The sequence below is a fragment of the Lissotriton helveticus genome, chromosome 12 (assembly GCF_964261635.1).
Source record: "Lissotriton helveticus chromosome 12, aLisHel1.1, whole genome shotgun sequence".
Classification (NCBI taxonomy): Eukaryota; Metazoa; Chordata; class Amphibia; order Caudata; family Salamandridae; genus Lissotriton; species Lissotriton helveticus.
In genome coordinates this window covers 657,787,571-657,810,720 of record NC_136073.1, presented here as the reverse complement: position 1 = coordinate 657,810,720, position 23,150 = coordinate 657,787,571, and the positions used below count along the sequence as shown (strand labels likewise).

Sequence of the window (23,150 nt, the reverse complement as noted above, 5' to 3'; positions counted from 1 at the left end):
ATAAAACACCTAAGCTCATGTCCCCAAAAAACAGCAGCAGACAACTCGCAGATATATTCACCAATTTCTAATGCTTTTCTTTTAAACACAAGATAAACAGCCTCACCGGTGGTAAGGCTTAAAAAAATTGAATAAACTCGTAAATGTTCCTCTCCACGGAAATCTTTAGTAAAAGGCGAAAGATTTTTTCGTTTTGAAGAGAAACCAGAGTAAGTTAGAATATGGCTCTCTGGGGGTAAGTGGCACCACATCAAAGACCCCGTCATTGCGAGGGTGAGGACCTGAGAGGTATTTTTAGGCTCTAAGAAAGAGGACAAGAACCAGGCCAGTGAGGGAAGCAGGCCCAATTTTCAGAGTCTCTGCTCAAAGCACAGAAAATCAAAAAGGTGGACAGTTCCCATGCGTCTGTCTGGAAATATGCAAATTCTTTTCTGTACACACCTCAGCTCATTAGGAGGCGTTGCGGCTGCTGGGCAAGGGGAACGGGAAGCGTGCATCAGGCTTTAGGTGAAGTGACACTGTAGGACTTTTGTCCCCCAGCGATTTTACGCTTTCCACACCATCCTTCCAATCGATAGGCTGTGAGCCACCACTGTGCTCTGCACATAGCCATGCACTTTAAGTCCCTTTTTCGCACGTACTTTCATTAAACCTGAATATAGAAGTATATATCTGTCTAGGCTAGAGGCACATGAAACAGGACTGGCGTGCCGCTTCAAGTGTACCTGAGAGGAATCTGACTCATGATTGGCCACCCTCTCAGGGCACCGACTCAGGATTGGCCAACCTCTATGGGGCACCTCTAACGTGCACAAATAACGGGCAAGCCCTATGAAAAGCACAGCGTGAGTCTAGGTGCCACCTTGAAAAAGGAGGGTGACGTCTGGCCTCTGACAGCAGGAATATTAAGAGAGGAGAAAACATACTGCCTGCTATCGTGAAATTCCAAGATAGTCACGAAAAGCAATCTCATGCACTGCACAAGCTCTTTCCCATGATGCACCTCTCCTGCACTCTGTCTATGCAAATGAGCAAGCAGAGAGTTCAGGAATAAAACACCTAAGCTCATGTCCCCAAAAAACAGCAGCAGACAACTCGCAGATATATTCACCAATTTCTAATGCTTTTCTTTTAAACACAAGATAAACAGCCTCACCGGTGGTAAGGCTTAAAAAAATTGAATAAACTCGTAAATGTTCCTCTCCACGGAAATCTTTAGTAAAAGGCGAAAGATTTTTTCGTTTTGAAGAGAAACCAGAGTAAGTTAGAATATGGCTCTCTGGGGGTAAGTGGCACCACATCAAAGACCCCGTCATTGCGAGGGTGAGGACCTGAGAGGTATTTTTAGGCTCTAAGAAAGAGGACAAGAACCAGGCCAGTGAGGGAAGCAGGCCCAATTTTCAGAGTCTCTGCTCAAAGCACAGAAAATCAAAAAGGTGGACAGTTCCCATGCGTCTGTCTGGAAATATGCAAATTCTTTTCTGTACACACCTCAGCTCATTAGGAGGCGTTGCGGCTGCTGGGCAAGGGGAACGGGAAGCGTGCATCAGGCTTTAGGTGAAGTGACACTGTAGGACTTTTGTCCCCCAGCGATTTTACGCTTTCCACACCATCCTTCCAATCGATAGGCTGTGAGCCACCACTGTGCTCTGCACATAGCCATGCACTTTAAGTCCCTTTTTCGCACGTACTTTCATTAAACCTGAATATAGAAGTATATATCTGTCTAGGCTAGAGGCACATGAAACAGGACTGGCGTGCCGCTTCAAGTGTACCTGAGAGGAATCTGACTCATGATTGGCCACCCTCTCAGGGCACCGACTCAGGATTGGCCAACCTCTATGGGGCACCTCTAACGTGCACAAATAACGGGCAAGCCCTATGAAAAGCACAGCGTGAGTCTAGGTGCCACCTTGAAAAAGGAGGGTGACGTCTGGCCTCTGACAGCAGGAATATTAAGAGAGGAGAAAACATACTGCCTGCTATCGTGAAATTCCAAGATAGTCACGAAAAGCAATCTCATGCACTGCACAAGCTCTTTCCCATGATGCACCTCTCCTGCACTCTGTCTATGCAAATGAGCAAGCAGAGAGTTCAGGAATAAAACACCTAAGCTCATGTCCCCAAAAAACAGCAGCAGACAACTCGCAGATATATTCACCAATTTCTAATGCTTTTCTTTTAAACACAAGATAAACAGCCTCACCGGTGGTAAGGCTTAAAAAAATTGAATAAACTCGTAAATGTTCCTCTCCACGGAAATCTTTAGTAAAAGGCGAAAGATTTTTTCGTTTTGAAGAGAAACCAGAGTAAGTTAGAATATGGCTCTCTGGGGGTAAGTGGCACCACATCAAAGACCCCGTCATTGCGAGGGTGAGGACCTGAGAGGTATTTTTAGGCTCTAAGAAAGAGGACAAGAACCAGGCCGGTGAGGGAAGCAGGCCCAATTTTCAGAGTCTCTGCTCAAAGCACAGAAAATCAAAAAGGTGGACAGTTCCCATGCGTCTGTCTGGAAATATGCAAATTCTTTTCTGTACACACCTCAGCTCATTAGGAGGCGTTGCGGCTGCTGGGCAAGGGGAACGGGAAGCGTGCATCAGGCTTTAGGTGAAGTGACACTGTAGGACTTTTGTCCCCCAGCGATTTTACGCTTTCCACACCATCCTTCCAATCGATAGGCTGTGAGCCACCACTGTGCTCTGCACATAGCCATGCACTTTAAGTCCCTTTTTCGTACGTACTTTCATTAAACCTGAATATAGAAGTATATATCTGTCTAGGCTAGAGGCACATGAAACAGGACTGGCGTGCCGCTTCAAGTGTACCTGAGAGGAATCTGACTCAGGATTGGCCACCCTCTCAGGGCACCGACTCAGGATTGGCCAACCTCTATGGGGCACCTCTAACGTGCACAAATAACGGGCAAGCCCTATGAAAAGCACAGCGTGAGTCTAGGTGCCACCTTGAAAAAGGAGGGTGACGTCTGGCCTCTGACAGCAGGAATATTAAGAGAGGAGAAAACATACTGCCTGCTATCGTGAAATTCCAAGATAGTCACGAAAAGCAATCTCATGCACTGCACAAGCTCTTTCCCATGATGCACCTCTCCTGCACTCTGTCTATGCAAATGAGCAAGCAGAGAGTTCAGGAATAAAACACCTAAGCTCATGTCCCCAAAAAACAGCAGCAGACAACTCGCAGATATATTCACCAATTTCTAATGCTTTTCTTTTAAACACAAGATAAACAGTCTCACCGGTGGTAAGGCTTAAAAAAATTGAATAAACTCGTAAATGTTCCTCTCCACGGAAATCTTTAGTAAAAGGCGAAAGATTTTTTCGTTTTGAAGAGAAACCAGAGTAAGTTAGAATATGGCTCTCTGGGGGTAAGTGGCACCACATCAAAGACCCCGTCATTGCGAGGGTGAGGACCTGAGAGGTATTTTTAGGCTCTAAGAAAGAGGACAAGAACCAGGCCAGTGAGGGAAGCAGGCCCAATTTTCAGAGTCTCTGCTCAAAGCACAGAAAATCAAAAAGGTGGACAGTTCCCATGCGTCTGTCTGGAAATATGCAAATTCTTTTCTGTACACACCTCAGCTCATTAGGAGGCGTTGCGGCTGCTGGGCAAGGGGAACGGGAAGCGTGCATCAGGCTTTAGGTGAAGTGACACTGTAGGACTTTTGTCCCCCAGCGATTTTACGCTATCCACACCATCCTTCCAATCGATAGGCTGTGAGCCACCACTGTGCTCTGCACATAGCCATGCACTTTAAGTCCCTTTTTCGCACGTACTTTCATTAAACCTGAATATAGAAGTATATATCTGTCTAGGCTAGAGGCACATGAAACAGGACTGGCGTGCCGCTTCAAGTGTACCTGAGAGGAATCTGACTCATGATTGGCCACCCTCTCAAGGCACCGACTCAGGATTGGCCAACCTCTATGGGGCACCTCTAACGTGCACAAATAACGGGCAAGCCCTATGAAAAGCACAGCGTGAGTCTAGGTGCCACCTTGAAAAAGGAGGGTGACGTCTGGCCTCTGACAGCAGGAATATTAAGAGAGGAGAAAACATACTGCCTGCTATCGTGAAATTCCAAGATAGTCACGAAAAGCAATCTCATGCACTGCACAAGCTCTTTCCCATGATGCACCTCTCCTGCACTCTGTCTATGCAAATGAGCAAGCAGAGAGTTCAGGAATAAAACACCTAAGCTCATGTCCCCAAAAAACAGCAGCAGACAACTCGCAGATATATTCACCAATTTCTAATGCTTTTCTTTTAAACACAAGATAAACAGCCTCACCGGTGGTAAGGCTTAAAAAAATTGAATAAACTCGTAAATGTTCCTCTCCACGGAAATCTTTAGTAAAAGGCGAAAGATTTTTTCGTTTTGAAGAGAAACTAGAGTAAGTTAGAATATGGCTCTCTGGGGGTAAGTGGCACCACATCAAAGACCCCGTCATTGCGAGGGTGAGGACCTGAGAGGTATTTTTAGGCTCTAAGAAAGAGGACAAGAACCAGGCCAGTGAGGGAAGCAGGCCCAATTTTCAGAGTCTCTGCTCAAAGCACAGAAAATCAAAAAGGTGGACAGTTCCCATGCGTCTGTCTGGAAATATGCAAATTCTTTTCTGTACACACCTCAGCTCATTAGGAGGCGTTGCGGCTGCTGGGCAAGGGGAACGGGAAGCGTGCATCAGGCTTTAGGTGAAGTGACACTGTAGGACTTTTGTCCCCCAGCGATTTTACGCTTTCCACACCATCCTTCCAATCGATAGGCTGTGAGCCACCACTGTGCTCTGCACATAGCCATGCACTTTAAGTCCCTTTTTCGCACGTACTTTCATTAAACCTGAATATAGAAGTATATATCTGTCTAGGCTAGAGGCACATGAAACAGGACTGGCGTGCCGCTTCAAGTGTACCTGAGAGGAATCTGACTCAGGATTGGCCACCCTCTCAGGGCACCGACTCAGGATTGGCCAACCTCTATGGGGCACCTCTAACGTGCACAAATAACGGGCAAGCCCTATGAAAAGCACAGCGTGAGTCTAGGTGCCACCTTGAAAAAGGAGGGTGACGTCTGGCCTCTGACAGCAGGAATATTAAGAGAGGAGAAAACATACTGCCTGCTATCGTGAAATTCCAAGATAGTCACGAAAAGCAATCTCATGCACTGCACAAGCTCTTTCCCATGATGCACCTCTCCTGCACTCTGTCTATGCAAATGAGCAAGCAGAGAGTTCAGGAATAAAACACCTAAGCTCATGTCCCCAAAAAACAGCAGCAGACAACTCGCAGATATATTCACCAATTTCTAATGCTTTTCTTTTAAACACAAGATAAACAGCCTCACCGGTGGTAAGGCTTAAAAAAATTGAATAAACTCGTAAATGTTCCTCTCCACGGAAATCTTTAGTAAAAGGCGAAAGATTTTTTCGTTTTGAAGAGAAACCAGAGTAAGTTAGAATATGGCTCTCTGGGGGTAAGTGGCACCACATCAAAGACCCCGTCATTGCGAGGGTGAGGACCTGAGAGGTATTTTTAGGCTCTAAGAAAGAGGACAAGAACCAGGCCGGTGAGGGAAGCAGGCCCAATTTTCAGAGTCTCTGCTCAAAGCACAGAAAATCAAAAAGGTGGACAGTTCCCATGCGTCTGTCTGGAAATATGCAAATTCTTTTCTGTACACACCTCAGCTCATTAGGAGGCGTTGCGGCTGCTGGGCAAGGGGAACGGGAAGCGTGCATCAGGCTTTAGGTGAAGTGACACTGTAGGACTTTTGTCCCCCAGCGATTTTACGCTTTCCACACCATCCTTCCAATCGATAGGCTGTGAGCCACCACTGTGCTCTGCACATAGCCATGCACTTTAAGTCCCTTTTTCGTACGTACTTTCATTAAACCTGAATATAGAAGTATATATCTGTCTAGGCTAGAGGCACATGAAACAGGACTGGCGTGCCGCTTCAAGTGTACCTGAGAGGAATCTGACTCAGGATTGGCCACCCTCTCAGGGCACCGACTCAGGATTGGCCAACCTCTATGGGGCACCTCTAACGTGCACAAATAACGGGCAAGCCCTATGAAAAGCACAGCGTGAGTCTAGGTGCCACCTTGAAAAAGGAGGGTGACGTCTGGCCTCTGACAGCAGGAATATTAAGAGAGGAGAAAACATACTGCCTGCTATCGTGAAATTCCAAGATAGTCACGAAAAGCAATCTCATGCACTGCACAAGCTCTTTCCCATGATGCACCTCTCCTGCACTCTGTCTATGCAAATGAGCAAGCAGAGAGTTCAGGAATAAAACACCTAAGCTCATGTCCCCAAAAAACAGCAGCAGACAACTCGCAGATATATTCACCAATTTCTAATGCTTTTCTTTTAAACACAAGATAAACAGCCTCACCGGTGGTAAGGCTTAAAAAAATTGAATAAACTCGTAAATGTTCCTCTCCACGGAAATCTTTAGTAAAAGGCGAAAGATTTTTTCGTTTTGAAGAGAAACCAGAGTAAGTTAGAATATGGCTCTCTGGGGGTAAGTGGCACCACATCAAAGACCCCGTCATTGCGAGGGTGAGGACCTGAGAGGTATTTTTAGGCTCTAAGAAAGAGGACAAGAACCAGGCCAGTGAGGGAAGCAGGCCCAATTTTCAGAGTCTCTGCTCAAAGCACAGAAAATCAAAAAGGTGGACAGTTCCCATGCGTCTGTCTGGAAATATGCAAATTCTTTTCTGTACACACCTCAGCTCATTAGGAGGCGTTGCGGCTGCTGGGCAAGGGGAACGGGAAGCGTGCATCAGGCTTTAGGTGAAGTGACACTGTAGGACTTTTGTCCCCCAGCGATTTTACGCTTTCCACACCATCCTTCCAATCGATAGGCTGTGAGCCACCACTGTGCTCTGCACATAGCCATGCACTTTAAGTCCCTTTTTCGCACGTACTTTCATTAAACCTGAATATAGAAGTATATATCTGTCTAGGCTAGAGGCACATGAAACAGGACTGGCGTGCCGCTTCAAGTGTACCTGAGAGGAATCTGACTCATGATTGGCCACCCTCTCAGGGCACCGACTCAGGATTGGCCAACCTCTATGGGGCACCTCTAACGTGCACAAATAACGGGCAAGCCCTATGAAAAGCACAGCGTGAGTCTAGGTGCCACCTTGAAAAAGGAGGGTGACGTCTGGCCTCTGACAGCAGGAATATTAAGAGAGGAGAAAACATACTGCCTGCTATCGTGAAATTCCAAGATAGTCACGAAAAGCAATCTCATGCACTGCACAAGCTCTTTCCCATGATGCACCTCTCCTGCACTCTGTCTATGCAAATGAGCAAGCAGAGAGTTCAGGAATAAAACACCTAAGCTCATGTCCCCAAAAAACAGCAGCAGACAACTCGCAGATATATTCACCAATTTCTAATGCTTTTCTTTTAAACACAAGATAAACAGCCTCACCGGTGGTAAGGCTTAAAAAAATTGAATAAACTCGTAAATGTTCCTCTCCACGGAAATCTTTAGTAAAAGGCGAAAGATTTTTTCGTTTTGAAGAGAAACCAGAGTAAGTTAGAATATGGCTCTCTGGGGGTAAGTGGCACCACATCAAAGACCCCGTCATTGCGAGGGTGAGGACCTGAGAGGTATTTTTAGGCTCTAAGAAAGAGGACAAGAACCAGGCCAGTGAGGGAAGCAGGCCCAATTTTCAGAGTCTCTGCTCAAAGCACAGAAAATCAAAAAGGTGGACAGTTCCCATGCGTCTGTCTGGAAATATGCAAATTCTTTTCTGTACACACCTCAGCTCATTAGGAGGCGTTGCGGCTGCTGGGCAAGGGGAACGGGAAGCGTGCATCAGGCTTTAGGTGAAGTGACACTGTAGGACTTTTGTCCCCCAGCGATTTTACGCTTTCCACACCATCCTTCCAATCGATAGGCTGTGAGCCACCACTGTGCTCTGCACATAGCCATGCACTTTAAGTCCCTTTTTCGCACGTACTTTCATTAAACCTGAATATAGAAGTATATATCTGTCTAGGCTAGAGGCACATGAAACAGGACTGGCGTGCCGCTTCAAGTGTACCTGAGAGGAATCTGACTCATGATTGGCCACCCTCTCAGGGCACCGACTCAGGATTGGCCAACCTCTATGGGGCACCTCTAACGTGCACAAATAACGGGCAAGCCCTATGAAAAGCACAGCGTGAGTCTAGGTGCCACCTTGAAAAAGGAGGGTGACGTCTGGCCTCTGACAGCAGGAATATTAAGAGAGGAGAAAACATACTGCCTGCTATCGTGAAATTCCAAGATAGTCACGAAAAGCAATCTCATGCACTGCACAAGCTCTTTCCCATGATGCACCTCTCCTGCACTCTGTCTATGCAAATGAGCAAGCAGAGAGTTCAGGAATAAAACACCTAAGCTCATGTCCCCAAAAAACAGCAGCAGACAACTCGCAGATATATTCACCAATTTCTAATGCTTTTCTTTTAAACACAAGATAAACAGCCTCACCGGTGGTAAGGCTTAAAAAAATTGAATAAACTCGTAAATGTTCCTCTCCACGGAAATCTTTAGTAAAAGGCGAAAGATTTTTTCGTTTTGAAGAGAAACCAGAGTAAGTTAGAATATGGCTCTCTGGGGGTAAGTGGCACCACATCAAAGACCCCGTCATTGCGAGGGTGAGGACCTGAGAGGTATTTTTAGGCTCTAAGAAAGAGGACAAGAACCAGGCCAGTGAGGGAAGCAGGCCCAATTTTCAGAGTCTCTGCTCAAAGCACAGAAAATCAAAAAGGTGGACAGTTCCCATGCGTCTGTCTGGAAATATGCAAATTCTTTTCTGTACACACCTCAGCTCATTAGGAGGCGTTGCGGCTGCTGGGCAAGGGGAACGGGAAGCGTGCATCAGGCTTTAGGTGAAGTGACACTGTAGGACTTTTGTCCCCCAGCGATTTTACGCTTTCCACACCATCCTTCCAATCGATAGGCTGTGAGCCACCACTGTGCTCTGCACATAGCCATGCACTTTAAGTCCCTTTTTCGTACGTACTTTCATTAAACCTGAATATAGAAGTATATATCTGTCTAGGCTAGAGGCACATGAAACAGGACTGGCGTGCCGCTTCAAGTGTACCTGAGAGGAATCTGACTCATGATTGGCCACCCTCTCAGGGCACCGACTCAGGATTGGCCAACCTCTAACGGGCACAAATAACGGGCAAGCCCTATGAAAAGCACAGCGTGAGTCTAGGTGCCACCTTGAAAAAGGAGGGTGACGTCTGGCCTCTGACAGCAGGAATATTAAGAGAGGAGAAAACATACTGCCTGCTATCGTGAAATTCCAAGATAGTCACGAAAAGCAATCTCATGCACTGCACAAGCTCTTTCCCATGATGCACCTCTCCTGCACTCTGTCTATGCAAATGAGCAAGCAGAGAGTTCAGGAATAAAACACCTAAGCTCATGTCCCCAAAAAACAGCAGCAGACAACTCGCAGATATATTCACCAATTTCTAATGCTTTTCTTTTAAACACAAGATAAACAGCCTCACCGGTGGTAAGGCTTAAAAAAATTGAATAAACTCGTAAATGTTCCTCTCCACGGAAATCTTTAGTAAAAGGCGAAAGATTTTTTCGTTTTGAAGAGAAACCAGAGTAAGTTAGAATATGGCTCTCTGGGGGTAAGTGGCACCACATCAAAGACCCCGTCATTGCGAGGGTGAGGACCTGAGAGGTATTTTTAGGCTCTAAGAAAGAGGACAAGAACCAGGCCGGTGAGGGAAGCAGGCCCAATTTTCAGAGTCTCTGCTCAAAGCACAGAAAATCAAAAAGGTGGACAGTTCCCATGCGTCTGTCTGGAAATATGCAAATTCTTTTCTGTACACACCTCAGCTCATTAGGAGGCGTTGCGGCTGCTGGGCAAGGGGAACGGGAAGCGTGCATCAGGCTTTAGGTGAAGTGACACTGTAGGACTTTTGTCCCCCAGCGATTTTACGCTTTCCACACCATCCTTCCAATCGATAGGCTGTGAGCCACCACTGTGCTCTGCACATAGCCATGCACTTTAAGTCCCTTTTTCGTACGTACTTTCATTAAACCTGAATATAGAAGTATATATCTGTCTAGGCTAGAGGCACATGAAACAGGACTGGCGTGCCGCTTCAAGTGTACCTGAGAGGAATCTGACTCAGGATTGGCCACCCTCTCAGGGCACCGACTCAGGATTGGCCAACCTCTATGGGGCACCTCTAACGTGCACAAATAACGGGCAAGCCCTATGAAAAGCACAGCGTGAGTCTAGGTGCCACCTTGAAAAAGGAGGGTGACGTCTGGCCTCTGACAGCAGGAATATTAAGAGAGGAGAAAACATACTGCCTGCTATCGTGAAATTCCAAGATAGTCACGAAAAGCAATCTCATGCACTGCACAAGCTCTTTCCCATGATGCACCTCTCCTGCACTCTGTCTATGCAAATGAGCAAGCAGAGAGTTCAGGAATAAAACACCTAAGCTCATGTCCCCAAAAAACAGCAGCAGACAACTCGCAGATATATTCACCAATTTCTAATGCTTTTCTTTTAAACACAAGATAAACAGCCTCACCGGTGGTAAGGCTTAAAAAAATTGAATAAACTCGTAAATGTTCCTCTCCACGGAAATCTTTAGTAAAAGGCGAAAGATTTTTTCGTTTTGAAGAGAAACCAGAGTAAGTTAGAATATGGCTCTCTGGGGGTAAGTGGCACCACATCAAAGACCCCGTCATTGCGAGGGTGAGGACCTGAGAGGTATTTTTAGGCTCTAAGAAAGAGGACAAGAACCAGGCCAGTGAGGGAAGCAGGCCCAATTTTCAGAGTCTCTGCTCAAAGCACAGAAAATCAAAAAGGTGGACAGTTCCCATGCGTCTGTCTGGAAATATGCAAATTCTTTTCTGTACACACCTCAGCTCATTAGGAGGCGTTGCGGCTGCTGGGCAAGGGGAACGGGAAGCGTGCATCAGGCTTTAGGTGAAGTGACACTGTAGGACTTTTGTCCCCCAGCGATTTTACGCTTTCCACACCATCCTTCCAATCGATAGGCTGTGAGCCACCACTGTGCTCTGCACATAGCCATGCACTTTAAGTCCCTTTTTCGCACGTACTTTCATTAAACCTGAATATAGAAGTATATATCTGTCTAGGCTAGAGGCACATGAAACAGGACTGGCGTGCCGCTTCAAGTGTACCTGAGAGGAATCTGACTCAGGATTGGCCACCCTCTCAGGGCACCGACTCAGGATTGGCCAACCTCTATGGGGCACCTCTAACGTGCACAAATAACGGGCAAGCCCTATGAAAAGCACAGCGTGAGTCTAGGTGACACCTTGAAAAAGGAGGGTGACGTCTGGCCTCTGACAGCAGGAATATTAAGAGAGGAGAAAACATACTGCCTGCTATCGTGAAATTCCAAGATAGTCACGAAAAGCAATCTCATGCACTGCACAAGCTCTTTCCCATGATGCACCTCTCCTGCACTCTGTCTATGCAAATGAGCAAGCAGAGAGTTCAGGAATAAAACACCTAAGCTCATGTCCCCAAAAAACAGCAGCAGACAACTCGCAGATATATTCACCAATTTCTAATGCTTTTCTTTTAAACACAAGATAAACAGCCTCACCGGTGGTAAGGCTTAAAAAAATTGAATAAACTCGTAAATGTTCCTCTCCACGGAAATCTTTAGTAAAAGGCGAAAGATTTTTTCGTTTTGAAGAGAAACCAGAGTAAGTTAGAATATGGCTCTCTGGGGGTAAGTGGCACCACATCAAAGACCCCGTCATTGCGAGGGTGAGGACCTGAGAGGTATTTTTAGGCTCTAAGAAAGAGGACAAGAACCAGGCCAGTGAGGGAAGCAGGCCCAATTTTCAGAGTCTCTGCTCAAAGCACAGAAAATCAAAAAGGTGGACAGTTCCCATGCGTCTGTCTGGAAATATGCAAATTCTTTTCTGTACACACCTCAGCTCATTAGGAGGCGTTGCGGCTGCTGGGCAAGGGGAACGGGAAGCGTGCATCAGGCTTTAGGTGAAGTGACACTGTAGGACTTTTGTCCCCCAGCGATTTTACGCTTTCCACACCATCCTTCCAATCGATAGGCTGTGAGCCACCACTGTGCTCTGCACATAGCCATGCACTTTAAGTCCCTTTTTCGCACGTACTTTCATTAAACCTGAATATAGAAGTATATATCTGTCTAGGCTAGAGGCACATGAAACAGGACTGGCGTGCCGCTTCAAGTGTACCTGAGAGGAATCTGACTCATGATTGGCCACCCTCTCAGGGCACCGACTCAGGATTGGCCAACCTCTATGGGGCACCTCTAACGTGCACAAATAACGGGCAAGCCCTATGAAAAGCACAGCGTGAGTCTAGGTGCCACCTTGAAAAAGGAGGGTGACGTCTGGCCTCTGACAGCAGGAATATTAAGAGAGGAGAAAACATACTGCCTGCTATCGTGAAATTCCAAGATAGTCACGAAAAGCAATCTCATGCACTGCACAAGCTCTTTCCCATGATGCACCTCTCCTGCACTCTGTCTATGCAAATGAGCAAGCAGAGAGTTCAGGAATAAAACACCTAAGCTCATGTCCCCAAAAAACAGCAGCAGACAACTCGCAGATATATTCACCAATTTCTAATGCTTTTCTTTTAAACACAAGATAAACAGCCTCACCGGTGGTAAGGCTTAAAAAAATTGAATAAACTCGTAAATGTTCCTCTCCACGGAAATCTTTAGTAAAAGGCGAAAGATTTTTTCGTTTTGAAGAGAAACTAGAGTAAGTTAGAATATGGCTCTCTGGGGGTAAGTGGCACCACATCAAAGACCCCGTCATTGCGAGGGTGAGGACCTGAGAGGTATTTTTAGGCTCTAAGAAAGAGGACAAGAACCAGGCCAGTGAGGGAAGCAGGCCCAATTTTCAGAGTCTCTGCTCAAAGCACAGAAAATCAAAAAGGTGGACAGTTCCCATGCGTCTGTCTGGAAATATGCAAATTCTTTTCTGTACACACCTCAGCTCATTAGGAGGCGTTGCGGCTGCTGGGCAAGGGGAACGGGAAGCGTGCATCAGGCTTTAGGTGAAGTGACACTGTAGGACTTTTGTCCCCCAGCGATTTTACGCTTTCCACACCATCCTTCCAATCGATAGGCTGTGAGCCACCACTGTGCTCTGCACATAGCCATGCACTTTAAGTCCCTTTTTCGCACGTACTTTCATTAAACCTGAATATAGAAGTATATATCTGTCTAGGCTAGAGGCACATGAAACAGGACTGGCGTGCCGCTTCAAGTGTACCTGAGAGGAATCTGACTCAGGATTGGCCACCCTCTCAGGGCACCGACTCAGGATTGGCCAACCTCTATGGGGCACCTCTAACGTGCACAAATAACGGGCAAGCCCTATGAAAAGCACAGCGTGAGTCTAGGTGCCACCTTGAAAAAGGAGGGTGACGTCTGGCCTCTGACAGCAGGAATATTAAGAGAGGAGAAAACATACTGCCTGCTATCGTGAAATTCCAAGATAGTCACGAAAAGCAATCTCATGCACTGCACAAGCTCTTTCCCATGATGCACCTCTCCTGCACTCTGTCGATGCAAATGAGCAAGCAGAGAGTTCAGGAATAAAACACCTAAGCTCATGTCCCCAAAAAACAGCAGCAGACAACTCGCAGATATATTCACCAATTTCTAATGCTTTTCTTTTAAACACACGATAAACAGCCTCACCTGTGGTAAGGCTTAAAAAAATTGAATAAACTCGTAAATGTTCCTCTCCACGGAAATCTTTAGTAAAAGGCGAAAGATTTTTTCGTTTTGAAGAGAAACCAGAGTAAGTTAGAATATGGCTCTCTGGGGGTAAGTGGCACCACATCAAAGACCCCGTCATTGCGAGGGTGAGGACCTGAGAGGTATTTTTAGGCTCTAAGAAAGAGGACAAGAACCAGGCCAGTGAGGGAAGCAGGCCCCATTTTCAGAGTCTCTGCTCAAAGCACAGAAAATCAAAAAGGTGGACAGTTCCCATGCGTCTGTCTGGAAATATGCAAATTCTTTTCTGTACACACCTCAGCTCATTAGGAGGCGTTGCGGCTGCTGGGCAAGGGGAACGGGAAGCGTGCATCAGGCTTTAGGTGAAGTGACACTGTAGGACTTTTGTCCCCCAGCGATTTTACGCTTTCCACACCATCCTTCCAATCGATAGGCTGTGAGCCACCACTGTGCTCTGCACATAGCCATGCACTTTAAGTCCCTTTTTCGCACGTACTTTCATTAAACCTGAATATAGAAGTATATATCTGTCTAGGCTAGAGGCACATGAAACAGGACTGGCGTGCCGCTTCAAGTGTACCTGAGAGGAATCTGACTCATGATTGGCCACCCTCTCAGGGCACCGACTCAGGATTGGCCAACCTCTAACGGGCACAAATAACGGGCAAGCCCTATGAAAAGCACAGCGTGAGTCTAGGTGCCACCTTGAAAAAGGAGGGTGACGTCTGGCCTCTGACAGCAGGAATATTAAGAGAGGAGAAAACATACTGCCTGCTATCGTGAAATTCCAAGATAGTCACGAAAAGCAATCTCATGCACTGCACAAGCTCTTTCCCATGATGCACCTCTCCTGCACTCTGTCTATGCAAATGAGCAAGCAGAGAGTTCAGGAATAAAACACCTAAGCTCATGTCCCCAAAAAACAGCAGCAGACAACTCGCAGATATATTCACCAATTTCTAATGCTTTTCTTTTAAACACAAGATAAACAGCCTCACCGGTGGTAAGGCTTAAAAAAATTGAATAAACTCGTAAATGTTCCTCTCCACGGAAATCTTTAGTAAAAGGCGAAAGATTTTTTCGTTTTGAAGAGAAACCAGAGTAAGTTAGAATATGGCTCTCTGGGGGTAAGTGGCACCACATCAAAGACCCCGTCATTGCGAGGGTGAGGACCTGAGAGGTATTTTTAGGCTCTAAGAAAGAGGACAAGAACCAGGCCGGTGAGGGAAGCAGGCCCAATTTTCAGAGTCTCTGCTCAAAGCACAGAAAATCAAAAAGGTGGACAGTTCCCATGCGTCTGTCTGGAAATATGCAAATTCTTTTCTGTACACACCTCAGCTCATTAGGAGGCGTTGCGGCTGCTGGGCAAGGGGAACGGGAAGCGTGCATCAGGCTTTAGGTGAAGTGACACTGTAGGACTTTTGTCCCCCAGCGATTTTACGCTTTCCACACCATCCTTCCAATCGATAGGCTGTGAGCCACCACTGTGCTCTGCACATAGCCATGCACTTTAAGTCCCTTTTTCGTACGTACTTTCATTAAACCTGAATATAGAAGTATATATCTGTCTAGGCTAGAGGCACATGAAACAGGACTGGCGTGCCGCTTCAAGTGTACCTGAGAGGAATCTGACTCAGGATTGGCCACCCTCTCAGGGCACCGACTCAGGATTGGCCAACCTCTATGGGGCACCTCTAACGTGCACAAATAACGGGCAAGCCCTATGAAAAGCACAGCGTGAGTCTAGGTGCCACCTTGAAAAAGGAGGGTGACGTCTGGCCTCTGACAGCAGGAATATTAAGAGAGGAGAAAACATACTGCCTGCTATCGTGAAATTCCAAGATAGTCACGAAAAGCAATCTCATGCACTGCACAAGCTCTTTCCCATGATGCACCTCTCCTGCACTCTGTCTATGCAAATGAGCAAGCAGAGAGTTCAGGAATAAAACACCTAAGCTCATGTCCCCAAAAAACAGCAGCAGACAACTCGCAGATATATTCACCAATTTCTAATGCTTTTCTTTTAAACACAAGATAAACAGCCTCACCGGTGGTAAGGCTTAAAAAAATTGAATAAACTCGTAAATGTTCCTCTCCACGGAAATCTTTAGTAAAAGGCGAAAGATTTTTTCGTTTTGAAGAGAAACCAGAGTAAGTTAGAATATGGCTCTCTGGGGGTAAGTGGCACCACATCAAAGACCCCGTCATTGCGAGGGTGAGGACCTGAGAGGTATTTTTAGGCTCTAAGAAAGAGGACAAGAACCAGGCCAGTGAGGGAAGCAGGCCCAATTTTCAGAGTCTCTGCTCAAAGCACAGAAAATCAAAAAGGTGGACAGTTCCCATGCGTCTGTCTGGAAATATGCAAATTCTTTTCTGTACACACCTCAGCTCATTAGGAGGCGTTGCGGCTGCTGGGCAAGGGGAACGGGAAGCGTGCATCAGGCTTTAGGTGAAGTGACACTGTAGGACTTTTGTCCCCCAGCGATTTTACGCTTTCCACACCATCCTTCCAATCGATAGGCTGTGAGCCACCACTGTGCTCTGCACATAGCCATGCACTTTAAGTCCCTTTTTCGCACGTACTTTCATTAAACCTGAATATAGAAGTATATATCTGTCTAGGCTAGAGGCACATGAAACAGGACTGGCGTGCCGCTTCAAGTGTACCTGAGAGGAATCTGACTCATGATTGGCCACCCTCTCAGGGCACCGACTCAGGATTGGCCAACCTCTATGGGGCACCTCTAACGTGCACAAATAACGGGCAAGCCCTATGAAAAGCACAGCGTGAGTCTAGGTGCCACCTTGAAAAAGGAGGGTGACGTCTGGCCTCTGACAGCAGGAATATTAAGAGAGGAGAAAACATACTGCCTGCTATCGTGAAATTCCAAGATAGTCACGAAAAGCAATCTCATGCACTGCACAAGCTCTTTCCCATGATGCACCTCTCCTGCACTCTGTCTATGCAAATGAGCAAGCAGAGAGTTCAGGAATAAAACACCTAAGCTCATGTCCCCAAAAAACAGCAGCAGACAACTCGCAGATATATTCACCAATTTCTAATGCTTTTCTTTTAAACACAAGATAAACAGCCTCACCGGTGGTAAGGCTTAAAAAAATTGAATAAACTCGTAAATGTTCCTCTCCACGGAAATCTTTAGTAAAAGGCGAAAGATTTTTTCGTTTTGAAGAGAAACCAGAGTAAGTTAGAATATGGCTCTCTGGGGGTAAGTGGCACCACATCAAAGACCCCGTCATTGCGAGGGTGAGGACCTGAGAGGTATTTTTAGGCTCTAAGAAAGAGGACAAGAACCAGGCCGGTGAGGGAAGCAGGCCCAATTTTCAGAGTCTCTGCTCAAAGCACAGAAAATCAAAAAGGTGGACAGTTCCCATGCGTCTGTCTGGAAATATGCAAATTCTTTTCTGTACACACCTCAGCTCATTAGGAGGCGTTGCGGCTGCTGGGCAAGGGGAACGGGAAGCGTGCATCAGGCTTTAGGTGAAGTGACACTGTAGGACTTTTGTCCCCCAGCGATTTTACGCTTTCCACACCATCCTTCCAATCGATAGGCTGTGAGCCACCACTGTGCTCTGCACATAGCCATGCACTTTAAGTCCCTTTTTCGTACGTACTTTCATTAAACCTGAATATAGAAGTATATATCTGTCTAGGCTAGAGGCACATGAAACAGGACTGGCGTGCCGCTTCAAGTGTACCTGAGAGGAATCTGACTCAGGATTGGCCACCCTCTCAGGGCACCGACTCAGGATTGGCCAACCTCTATGGGGCACCTCTAACGTGCACAAATAACGGGCAAGCCCTATGAAAAGCACAGCGTGAGTCTAGGTGCCACCTTGAAAAAGGAGGGTGACGTCTGGCCTCTGACAGCAGGAATATTAAGAGAGGAGAAAACATACTGCCTGCTATCGTGAAATTCCAAGATAGTCACGAAAAGCAATCTCATGCACTGCACAAGCTCTTTCCCATGATGCACCTCTCCTGCACTCTGTCTATGCAAATGAGCAAGCAGAGAGTTCAGGAATAAAACACCTAAGCTCATGTCCCCAAAAAACAGCAGCAGACAACTCGCAGATATATTCACCAATTTCTAATGCTTTTCTTTTAAACACAAGATAAACAGCCTCACCGGTGGTAAGGCTTAAAAAAATTGAATAAACTCGTAAATGTTCCTCTCCACGGAAATCTTTAGTAAAAGGTGAAAGATTTTTTCGTTTTGAAGAGAAACCAGAGTAAGTTAGAATATGGCTCTCTGGGGGTAAGTGGCACCACATCAAAGACCCCGTCATTGCGAGGGTGAGGACCTGAGAGGTATTTTTAGGCTCTAAGAAAGAGGACAAGAACCAGGCCAGTGAGGGAAGCAGGCCCAATTTTCAGAGTCTCTGCTCAAAGCACAGAAAATCAAAAAGGTGGACAGTTCCCATGCGTCTGTCTGGAAATATGCAAATTCTTTTCTGTACACACCTCAGCTCATTAGGAGGCGTTGCGGCTGCTGGGCAAGGGGAACGGGAAGCGTGCATCAGGCTTTAGGTGAAGTGACACTGTAGGACTTTTGTCCCCCAGCGATTTTACGCTTTCCACACCATCCTTCCAATCGATAGGCTGTGAGCCACCACTGTGCTCTGCACATAGCCATGCACTTTAAGTCCCTTTTTCGCACGTACTTTCATTAAACCTGAATATAGAAGTATATATCTGTCTAGGCTAGAGGCACATGAAACAGGACTGGCGTGCCGCTTCAAGTGTACCTGAGAGGAATCTGACTCATGATTGGCCACCCTCTCAGGGCACCGACTCAGGATTGGCCAACCTCTATGGGGCACCTCTAACGTGCACAAATAACGGGCAAGCCCTATGAAAAGCACAGCGTGAGTCTAGGTGCCACCTTGAAAAAGGAGGGTGACGTCTGGCCTCTGACAGCAGGAATATTAAGAGAGGAGAAAACATACTGCCTGCTATCGTGAAATTCCAAGATAGTCACGAAAAGCAATCTCATGCACTGCACAAGCTCTTTCCCATGATGCACCTCTCCTGCACTCTGTCTATGCAAATGAGCAAGCAGAGAGTTCAGGAATAAAACACCTAAGCTCATGTCCCCAAAAAACAGCAGCAGACAACTCGCAGATATATTCACCAATTTCTAATGCTTTTCTTTTAAACACAAGATAAACAGCCTCACCGGTGGTAAGGCTTAAAAAAATTGAATAAACTCGTAAATGTTCCTCTCCACGGAAATCTTTAGTAAAAGGCGAAAGATTTTTTCGTTTTGAAGAGAAACCAGAGTAAGTTAGAATATGGCTCTCTGGGGGTAAGTGGCACCACATCAAAGACCCCGTCATTGCGAGGGTGAGGACCTGAGAGGTATTTTTAGGCTCTAAGAAAGAGGACAAGAACCAGGCCAGTGAGGGAAGCAGGCCCAATTTTCAGAGTCTCTGCTCAAAGCACAGAAAATCAAAAAGGTGGACAGTTCCCATGCGTCTGTCTGGAAATATGCAAATTCTTTTCTGTACACACCTCAGCTCATTAGGAGGCGTTGCGGCTGCTGGGCAAGGGGAACGGGAAGCGTGCATCAGGCTTTAGGTGAAGTGACACTGTAGGACTTTTGTCCCCCAGCGATTTTACGCTTTCCACACCATCCTTCCAATCGATAGGCTGTGAGCCACCACTGTGCTCTGCACATAGCCATGCACTTTAAGTCCCTTTTTCGCACGTACTTTCATTAAACCTGAATATAGAAGTATATATCTGTCTAGGCTAGAGGCACATGAAACAGGACTGGCGTGCCGCTTCAAGTGTACCTGAGAGGAATCTGACTCATGATTGGCCACCCTCTCAGGGCACCGACTCAGGATTGGCCAACCTCTATGGGGCACCTCTAACGGGCACAAATAACGGGCAAGCCCTATGAAAAGCACAGCGTGAGTCTAGGTGCCACCTTGAAAAAGGAGGGTGACGTCTGGCCTCTGACAGCAGGAATATTAAGAGAGGAGAAAACATACTGCCTGCTATCGTGAAATTCCAAGATAGTCACGAAAAGCAATCTCATGCACTGCACAAGCTCTTTCCCATGATGCACCTCTCCTGCACTCTGTCTATGCAAATGAGCAAGCAGAGAGTTCAGGAATAAAACACCTAAGCTCATGTCCCCAAAAAACAGCAGCAGACAACTCGCAGATATATTCACCAATTTCTAATGCTTTTCTTTTAAACACAAGATAAACAGCCTCACCGGTGGTAAGGCTTAAAAAAATTGAATAAACTCGTAAATGTTCCTCTCCACGGAAATCTTTAGTAAAAGGCGAAAGATTTTTTCGTTTTGAAGAGAAACCAGAGTAAGTTAGAATATGGCTCTCTGGGGGTAAGTGGCACCACATCAAAGACCCCGTCATTGCGAGGGTGAGGACCTGAGAGGTATTTTTAGGCTCTAAGAAAGAGGACAAGAACCAGGCCAGTGAGGGAAGCAGGCCCAATTTTCAGAGTCTCTGCTCAAAGCACAGAAAATCAAAAAGGTGGACAGTTCCCATGCGTCTGTCTGGAAATATGCAAATTCTTTTCTGTACACACCTCAGCTCATTAGGAGGCGTTGCGGCTGCTGGGCAAGGGGAACGGGAAGCGTGCATCAGGCTTTAGGTGAAGTGACACTGTAGGACTTTTGTCCCCCAGCGATTTTACGCTTTCCACACCATCCTTCCAATCGATAGGCTGTGAGCCACCACTGTGCTCTGCACATAGCCATGCACTTTAAGTCCCTTTTTCGCACGTACTTTCATTAAACCTGAATATAGAAGTATATATCTGTCTAGGCTAGAGGCACATGAAACAGGACTGGCGTGCCGCTTCAAGTGTACCTGAGAGGAATCTGACTCAGGATTGGCCACCCTCTCAGGGCACCGACTCAGGATTGGCCAACCTCTATGGGGCACCTCTAACGTGCACAAATAACGGGCAAGCCCTATGAAAAGCACAGCGTGAGTCTAGGTGCCACCTTGAAAAAGGAGGGTGACGTCTGGCCTCTGACAGCAGGAATATTAAGAGAGGAGAAAACATACTGCCTGCTATCGTGAAATTCCAAGATAGTCACGAAAAGCAATCTCATGCACTGCACAAGCTCTTTCCCATGATGCACCTCTCCTGCACTCTGTCGATGCAAATGAGCAAGCAGAGAGTTCAGGAATAAAACACCTAAGCTCATGTCCCCAAAAAACAGCAGCAGACAACTCGCAGATATATTCACCAATTTCTAATGCTTTTCTTTTAAACACACGATAAACAGCCTCACCTGTGGTAAGGCTTAAAAAAATTGAATAAACTCGTAAATGTTCCTCTCCACGGAAATCTTTAGTAAAAGGCGAAAGATTTTTTCGTTTTGAAGAGAAACCAGAGTAAGTTAGAATATGGCTCTCTGGGGGTAAGTGGCACCACATCAAAGACCCCGTCATTGCGAGGGTGAGGACCTGAGAGGTATTTTTAGGCTCTAAGAAAGAGGACAAGAACCAGGCCAGTGAGGGAAGCAGGCCCAATTTTCAGAGTCTCTGCTCAAAGCACAGAAAATCAAAAAGGTGGACAGTTCCCATGCGTCTGTCTGGAAATATGCAAATTCTTTTCTGTACACACCTCAGCTCATTAGGAGGCGTTGCGGCTGCTGGGCAAGGGGAACGGGAAGCGTGCATCAGGCTTTAGGTGAAGTGACACTGTAGGACTTTTGTCCCCCAGCGATTTTACGCTTTCCACACCATCCTTCCAATCGATAGGCTGTGAGCCACCACTGTGCTCTGCACATAGCCATGCACTTTAAGTCCCTTTTTCGCACGTACTTTCATTAAACCTGAATATAGAAGTATATATCTGTCTAGGCTAGAGGCACATGAAACAGGACTGGCGTGCCGCTTCAAGTGTACCTGAGAGGAATCTGACTCATGATTGGCCACCCTCTCAGGGCACCGACTCAGGATTGGCCAACCTCTATGGGGCACCTCTAACGGGCACAAATAACGGGCAAGCCCTATGAAAAGCACAGCGTGAGTCTAGGTGCCACCTTGAAAAAGGAGGGTGACGTCTGGCCTCTGACAGCAGGAATATTAAGAGAGGAGAAAACATACTGCCTGCTATCGTGAAATTCCAAGATAGTCACGAAAAGCAATCTCATGCACTGCACAAGCTCTTTCCCATGATGCACCTCTCCTGCACTCTGTCTATGCAAATGAGCAAGCAGAGAGTTCAGGAATAAAACACCTAAGCTCATGTCCCCAAAAAACAGCAGCAGACAACTCGCAGATATATTCACCAATTTCTAATGCTTTTCTTTTAAACACAAGATAAACAGCCTCACCGGTGGTAAGGCTTAAAAAAATTGAATAAACTCGTAAATGTTCCTCTCCACGGAAATCTTTAGTAAAAGGCGAAAGATTTTTTCGTTTTGAAGAGAAACCAGAGTAAGTTAGAATATGGCTCTCTGGGGGTAAGTGGCACCACATCAAAGACCCCGTCATTGCGAGGGTGAGGACCTGAGAGGTATTTTTAGGCTCTAAGAAAGAGGACAAGAACCAGGCCAGTGAGGGAAGCAGGCCCAATTTTCAGAGTCTCTGCTCAAAGCACAGAAAATCAAAAAGGTGGACAGTTCCCATGCGTCTGTCTGGAAATATGCAAATTCTTTTCTGTACACACCTCAGCTCATTAGGAGGCGTTGCGGCTGCTGGGCAAGGGGAACGGGAAGCGTGCATCAGGCTTTAGGTGAAGTGACACTGTAGGACTTTTGTCCCCCAGCGATTTTACGCTTTCCACACCATCCTTCCAATCGATAGGCTGTGAGCCACCACTGTGCTCTGCACATAGCCATGCACTTTAAGTCCCTTTTTCGCACGTACTTTCATTAAACCTGAATATAGAAGTATATATCTGTCTAGGCTAGAGGCACATGAAACAGGACTGGCGTGCCGCTTCAAGTGTACCTGAGAGGAATCTGACTCAGGATTGGCCACCCTCTCAGGGCACCGACTCAGGATTGGCCAACCTCTATGGGGCACCTCTAACGTGCACAAATAACGGGCAAGCCCTATGAAAAGCACAGCGTGAGTCTAGGTGCCACCTTGAAAAAGGAGGGTGACGTCTGGCCTCTGACAGCAGGAATATTAAGAGAGGAGAAAACATACTGCCTGCTATCGTGAAATTCCAAGATAGTCACGAAAAGCAATCTCATGCACTGCACAAGCTCTTTCCCATGATGCACCTCTCCTGCACTCTGTCGATGCAAATGAGCAAGCAGAGAGTTCAGGAATAAAACACCTAAGCTCATGTCCCCAAAAAACAGCAGCAGACAACTCGCAGATATATTCACCAATTTCTAATGCTT

The 23,150-nt window shown here is 46.5% G+C and overlaps 22 non-coding genes across 22 annotated transcripts; all 22 read right to left on the bottom strand.

Moving 5' to 3' along the window:
* Positions 1-98: 98 nt before the first annotated feature.
* LOC144800281 (U5 spliceosomal RNA) lies at positions 99-213 on the bottom strand. Its single transcript, XR_013604193.1, has one exon. It is a non-coding gene; the product is annotated as a U5 spliceosomal RNA (small nuclear RNA).
* A 935-nt stretch (positions 214-1,148) lies between these two features.
* On the bottom strand, positions 1,149-1,263 carry LOC144800280 (U5 spliceosomal RNA). The gene has a single exon (XR_013604192.1). It is a non-coding gene; the product is annotated as a U5 spliceosomal RNA (small nuclear RNA).
* A 935-nt stretch (positions 1,264-2,198) lies between these two features.
* LOC144800279 (U5 spliceosomal RNA) lies at positions 2,199-2,313 on the bottom strand. The gene has a single exon (XR_013604191.1). It is a non-coding gene; the product is annotated as a U5 spliceosomal RNA (small nuclear RNA).
* Positions 2,314-3,248: 935 nt separating this feature from the next.
* On the bottom strand, positions 3,249-3,363 carry LOC144800472 (U5 spliceosomal RNA). The gene has a single exon (XR_013604372.1). It is a non-coding gene; the product is annotated as a U5 spliceosomal RNA (small nuclear RNA).
* Positions 3,364-4,298: 935 nt separating this feature from the next.
* LOC144800514 (U5 spliceosomal RNA) lies at positions 4,299-4,413 on the bottom strand. The gene has a single exon (XR_013604410.1). It is a non-coding gene; the product is annotated as a U5 spliceosomal RNA (small nuclear RNA).
* A 935-nt stretch (positions 4,414-5,348) lies between these two features.
* On the bottom strand, positions 5,349-5,463 carry LOC144800278 (U5 spliceosomal RNA). Its single transcript, XR_013604190.1, has one exon. It is a non-coding gene; the product is annotated as a U5 spliceosomal RNA (small nuclear RNA).
* A 935-nt stretch (positions 5,464-6,398) lies between these two features.
* Positions 6,399-6,513, bottom strand: LOC144800277 (U5 spliceosomal RNA). Its single transcript, XR_013604189.1, has one exon. It is a non-coding gene; the product is annotated as a U5 spliceosomal RNA (small nuclear RNA).
* Positions 6,514-7,448: 935 nt separating this feature from the next.
* LOC144800276 (U5 spliceosomal RNA) lies at positions 7,449-7,563 on the bottom strand. Its single transcript, XR_013604188.1, has one exon. It is a non-coding gene; the product is annotated as a U5 spliceosomal RNA (small nuclear RNA).
* A 935-nt stretch (positions 7,564-8,498) lies between these two features.
* Positions 8,499-8,613, bottom strand: LOC144800275 (U5 spliceosomal RNA). The gene has a single exon (XR_013604187.1). It is a non-coding gene; the product is annotated as a U5 spliceosomal RNA (small nuclear RNA).
* Positions 8,614-9,535: 922 nt separating this feature from the next.
* On the bottom strand, positions 9,536-9,650 carry LOC144800273 (U5 spliceosomal RNA). Its single transcript, XR_013604185.1, has one exon. It is a non-coding gene; the product is annotated as a U5 spliceosomal RNA (small nuclear RNA).
* Positions 9,651-10,585: 935 nt separating this feature from the next.
* On the bottom strand, positions 10,586-10,700 carry LOC144800272 (U5 spliceosomal RNA). Its single transcript, XR_013604184.1, has one exon. It is a non-coding gene; the product is annotated as a U5 spliceosomal RNA (small nuclear RNA).
* Positions 10,701-11,635: 935 nt separating this feature from the next.
* On the bottom strand, positions 11,636-11,750 carry LOC144800271 (U5 spliceosomal RNA). The gene has a single exon (XR_013604183.1). It is a non-coding gene; the product is annotated as a U5 spliceosomal RNA (small nuclear RNA).
* A 935-nt stretch (positions 11,751-12,685) lies between these two features.
* Positions 12,686-12,800, bottom strand: LOC144800513 (U5 spliceosomal RNA). The gene has a single exon (XR_013604409.1). It is a non-coding gene; the product is annotated as a U5 spliceosomal RNA (small nuclear RNA).
* A 935-nt stretch (positions 12,801-13,735) lies between these two features.
* On the bottom strand, positions 13,736-13,850 carry LOC144801554 (U5 spliceosomal RNA). Its single transcript, XR_013605360.1, has one exon. It is a non-coding gene; the product is annotated as a U5 spliceosomal RNA (small nuclear RNA).
* Positions 13,851-14,772: 922 nt separating this feature from the next.
* On the bottom strand, positions 14,773-14,887 carry LOC144800270 (U5 spliceosomal RNA). Its single transcript, XR_013604182.1, has one exon. It is a non-coding gene; the product is annotated as a U5 spliceosomal RNA (small nuclear RNA).
* A 935-nt stretch (positions 14,888-15,822) lies between these two features.
* LOC144800269 (U5 spliceosomal RNA) lies at positions 15,823-15,937 on the bottom strand. Its single transcript, XR_013604181.1, has one exon. It is a non-coding gene; the product is annotated as a U5 spliceosomal RNA (small nuclear RNA).
* A 935-nt stretch (positions 15,938-16,872) lies between these two features.
* Positions 16,873-16,987, bottom strand: LOC144800268 (U5 spliceosomal RNA). The gene has a single exon (XR_013604180.1). It is a non-coding gene; the product is annotated as a U5 spliceosomal RNA (small nuclear RNA).
* A 935-nt stretch (positions 16,988-17,922) lies between these two features.
* LOC144800750 (U5 spliceosomal RNA) lies at positions 17,923-18,037 on the bottom strand. Its single transcript, XR_013604636.1, has one exon. It is a non-coding gene; the product is annotated as a U5 spliceosomal RNA (small nuclear RNA).
* A 935-nt stretch (positions 18,038-18,972) lies between these two features.
* On the bottom strand, positions 18,973-19,087 carry LOC144800267 (U5 spliceosomal RNA). The gene has a single exon (XR_013604179.1). It is a non-coding gene; the product is annotated as a U5 spliceosomal RNA (small nuclear RNA).
* A 935-nt stretch (positions 19,088-20,022) lies between these two features.
* Positions 20,023-20,137, bottom strand: LOC144800266 (U5 spliceosomal RNA). The gene has a single exon (XR_013604178.1). It is a non-coding gene; the product is annotated as a U5 spliceosomal RNA (small nuclear RNA).
* Positions 20,138-21,072: 935 nt separating this feature from the next.
* LOC144801553 (U5 spliceosomal RNA) lies at positions 21,073-21,187 on the bottom strand. The gene has a single exon (XR_013605359.1). It is a non-coding gene; the product is annotated as a U5 spliceosomal RNA (small nuclear RNA).
* A 935-nt stretch (positions 21,188-22,122) lies between these two features.
* Positions 22,123-22,237, bottom strand: LOC144800265 (U5 spliceosomal RNA). Its single transcript, XR_013604177.1, has one exon. It is a non-coding gene; the product is annotated as a U5 spliceosomal RNA (small nuclear RNA).
* Positions 22,238-23,150: the final 913 nt, after the last annotated feature.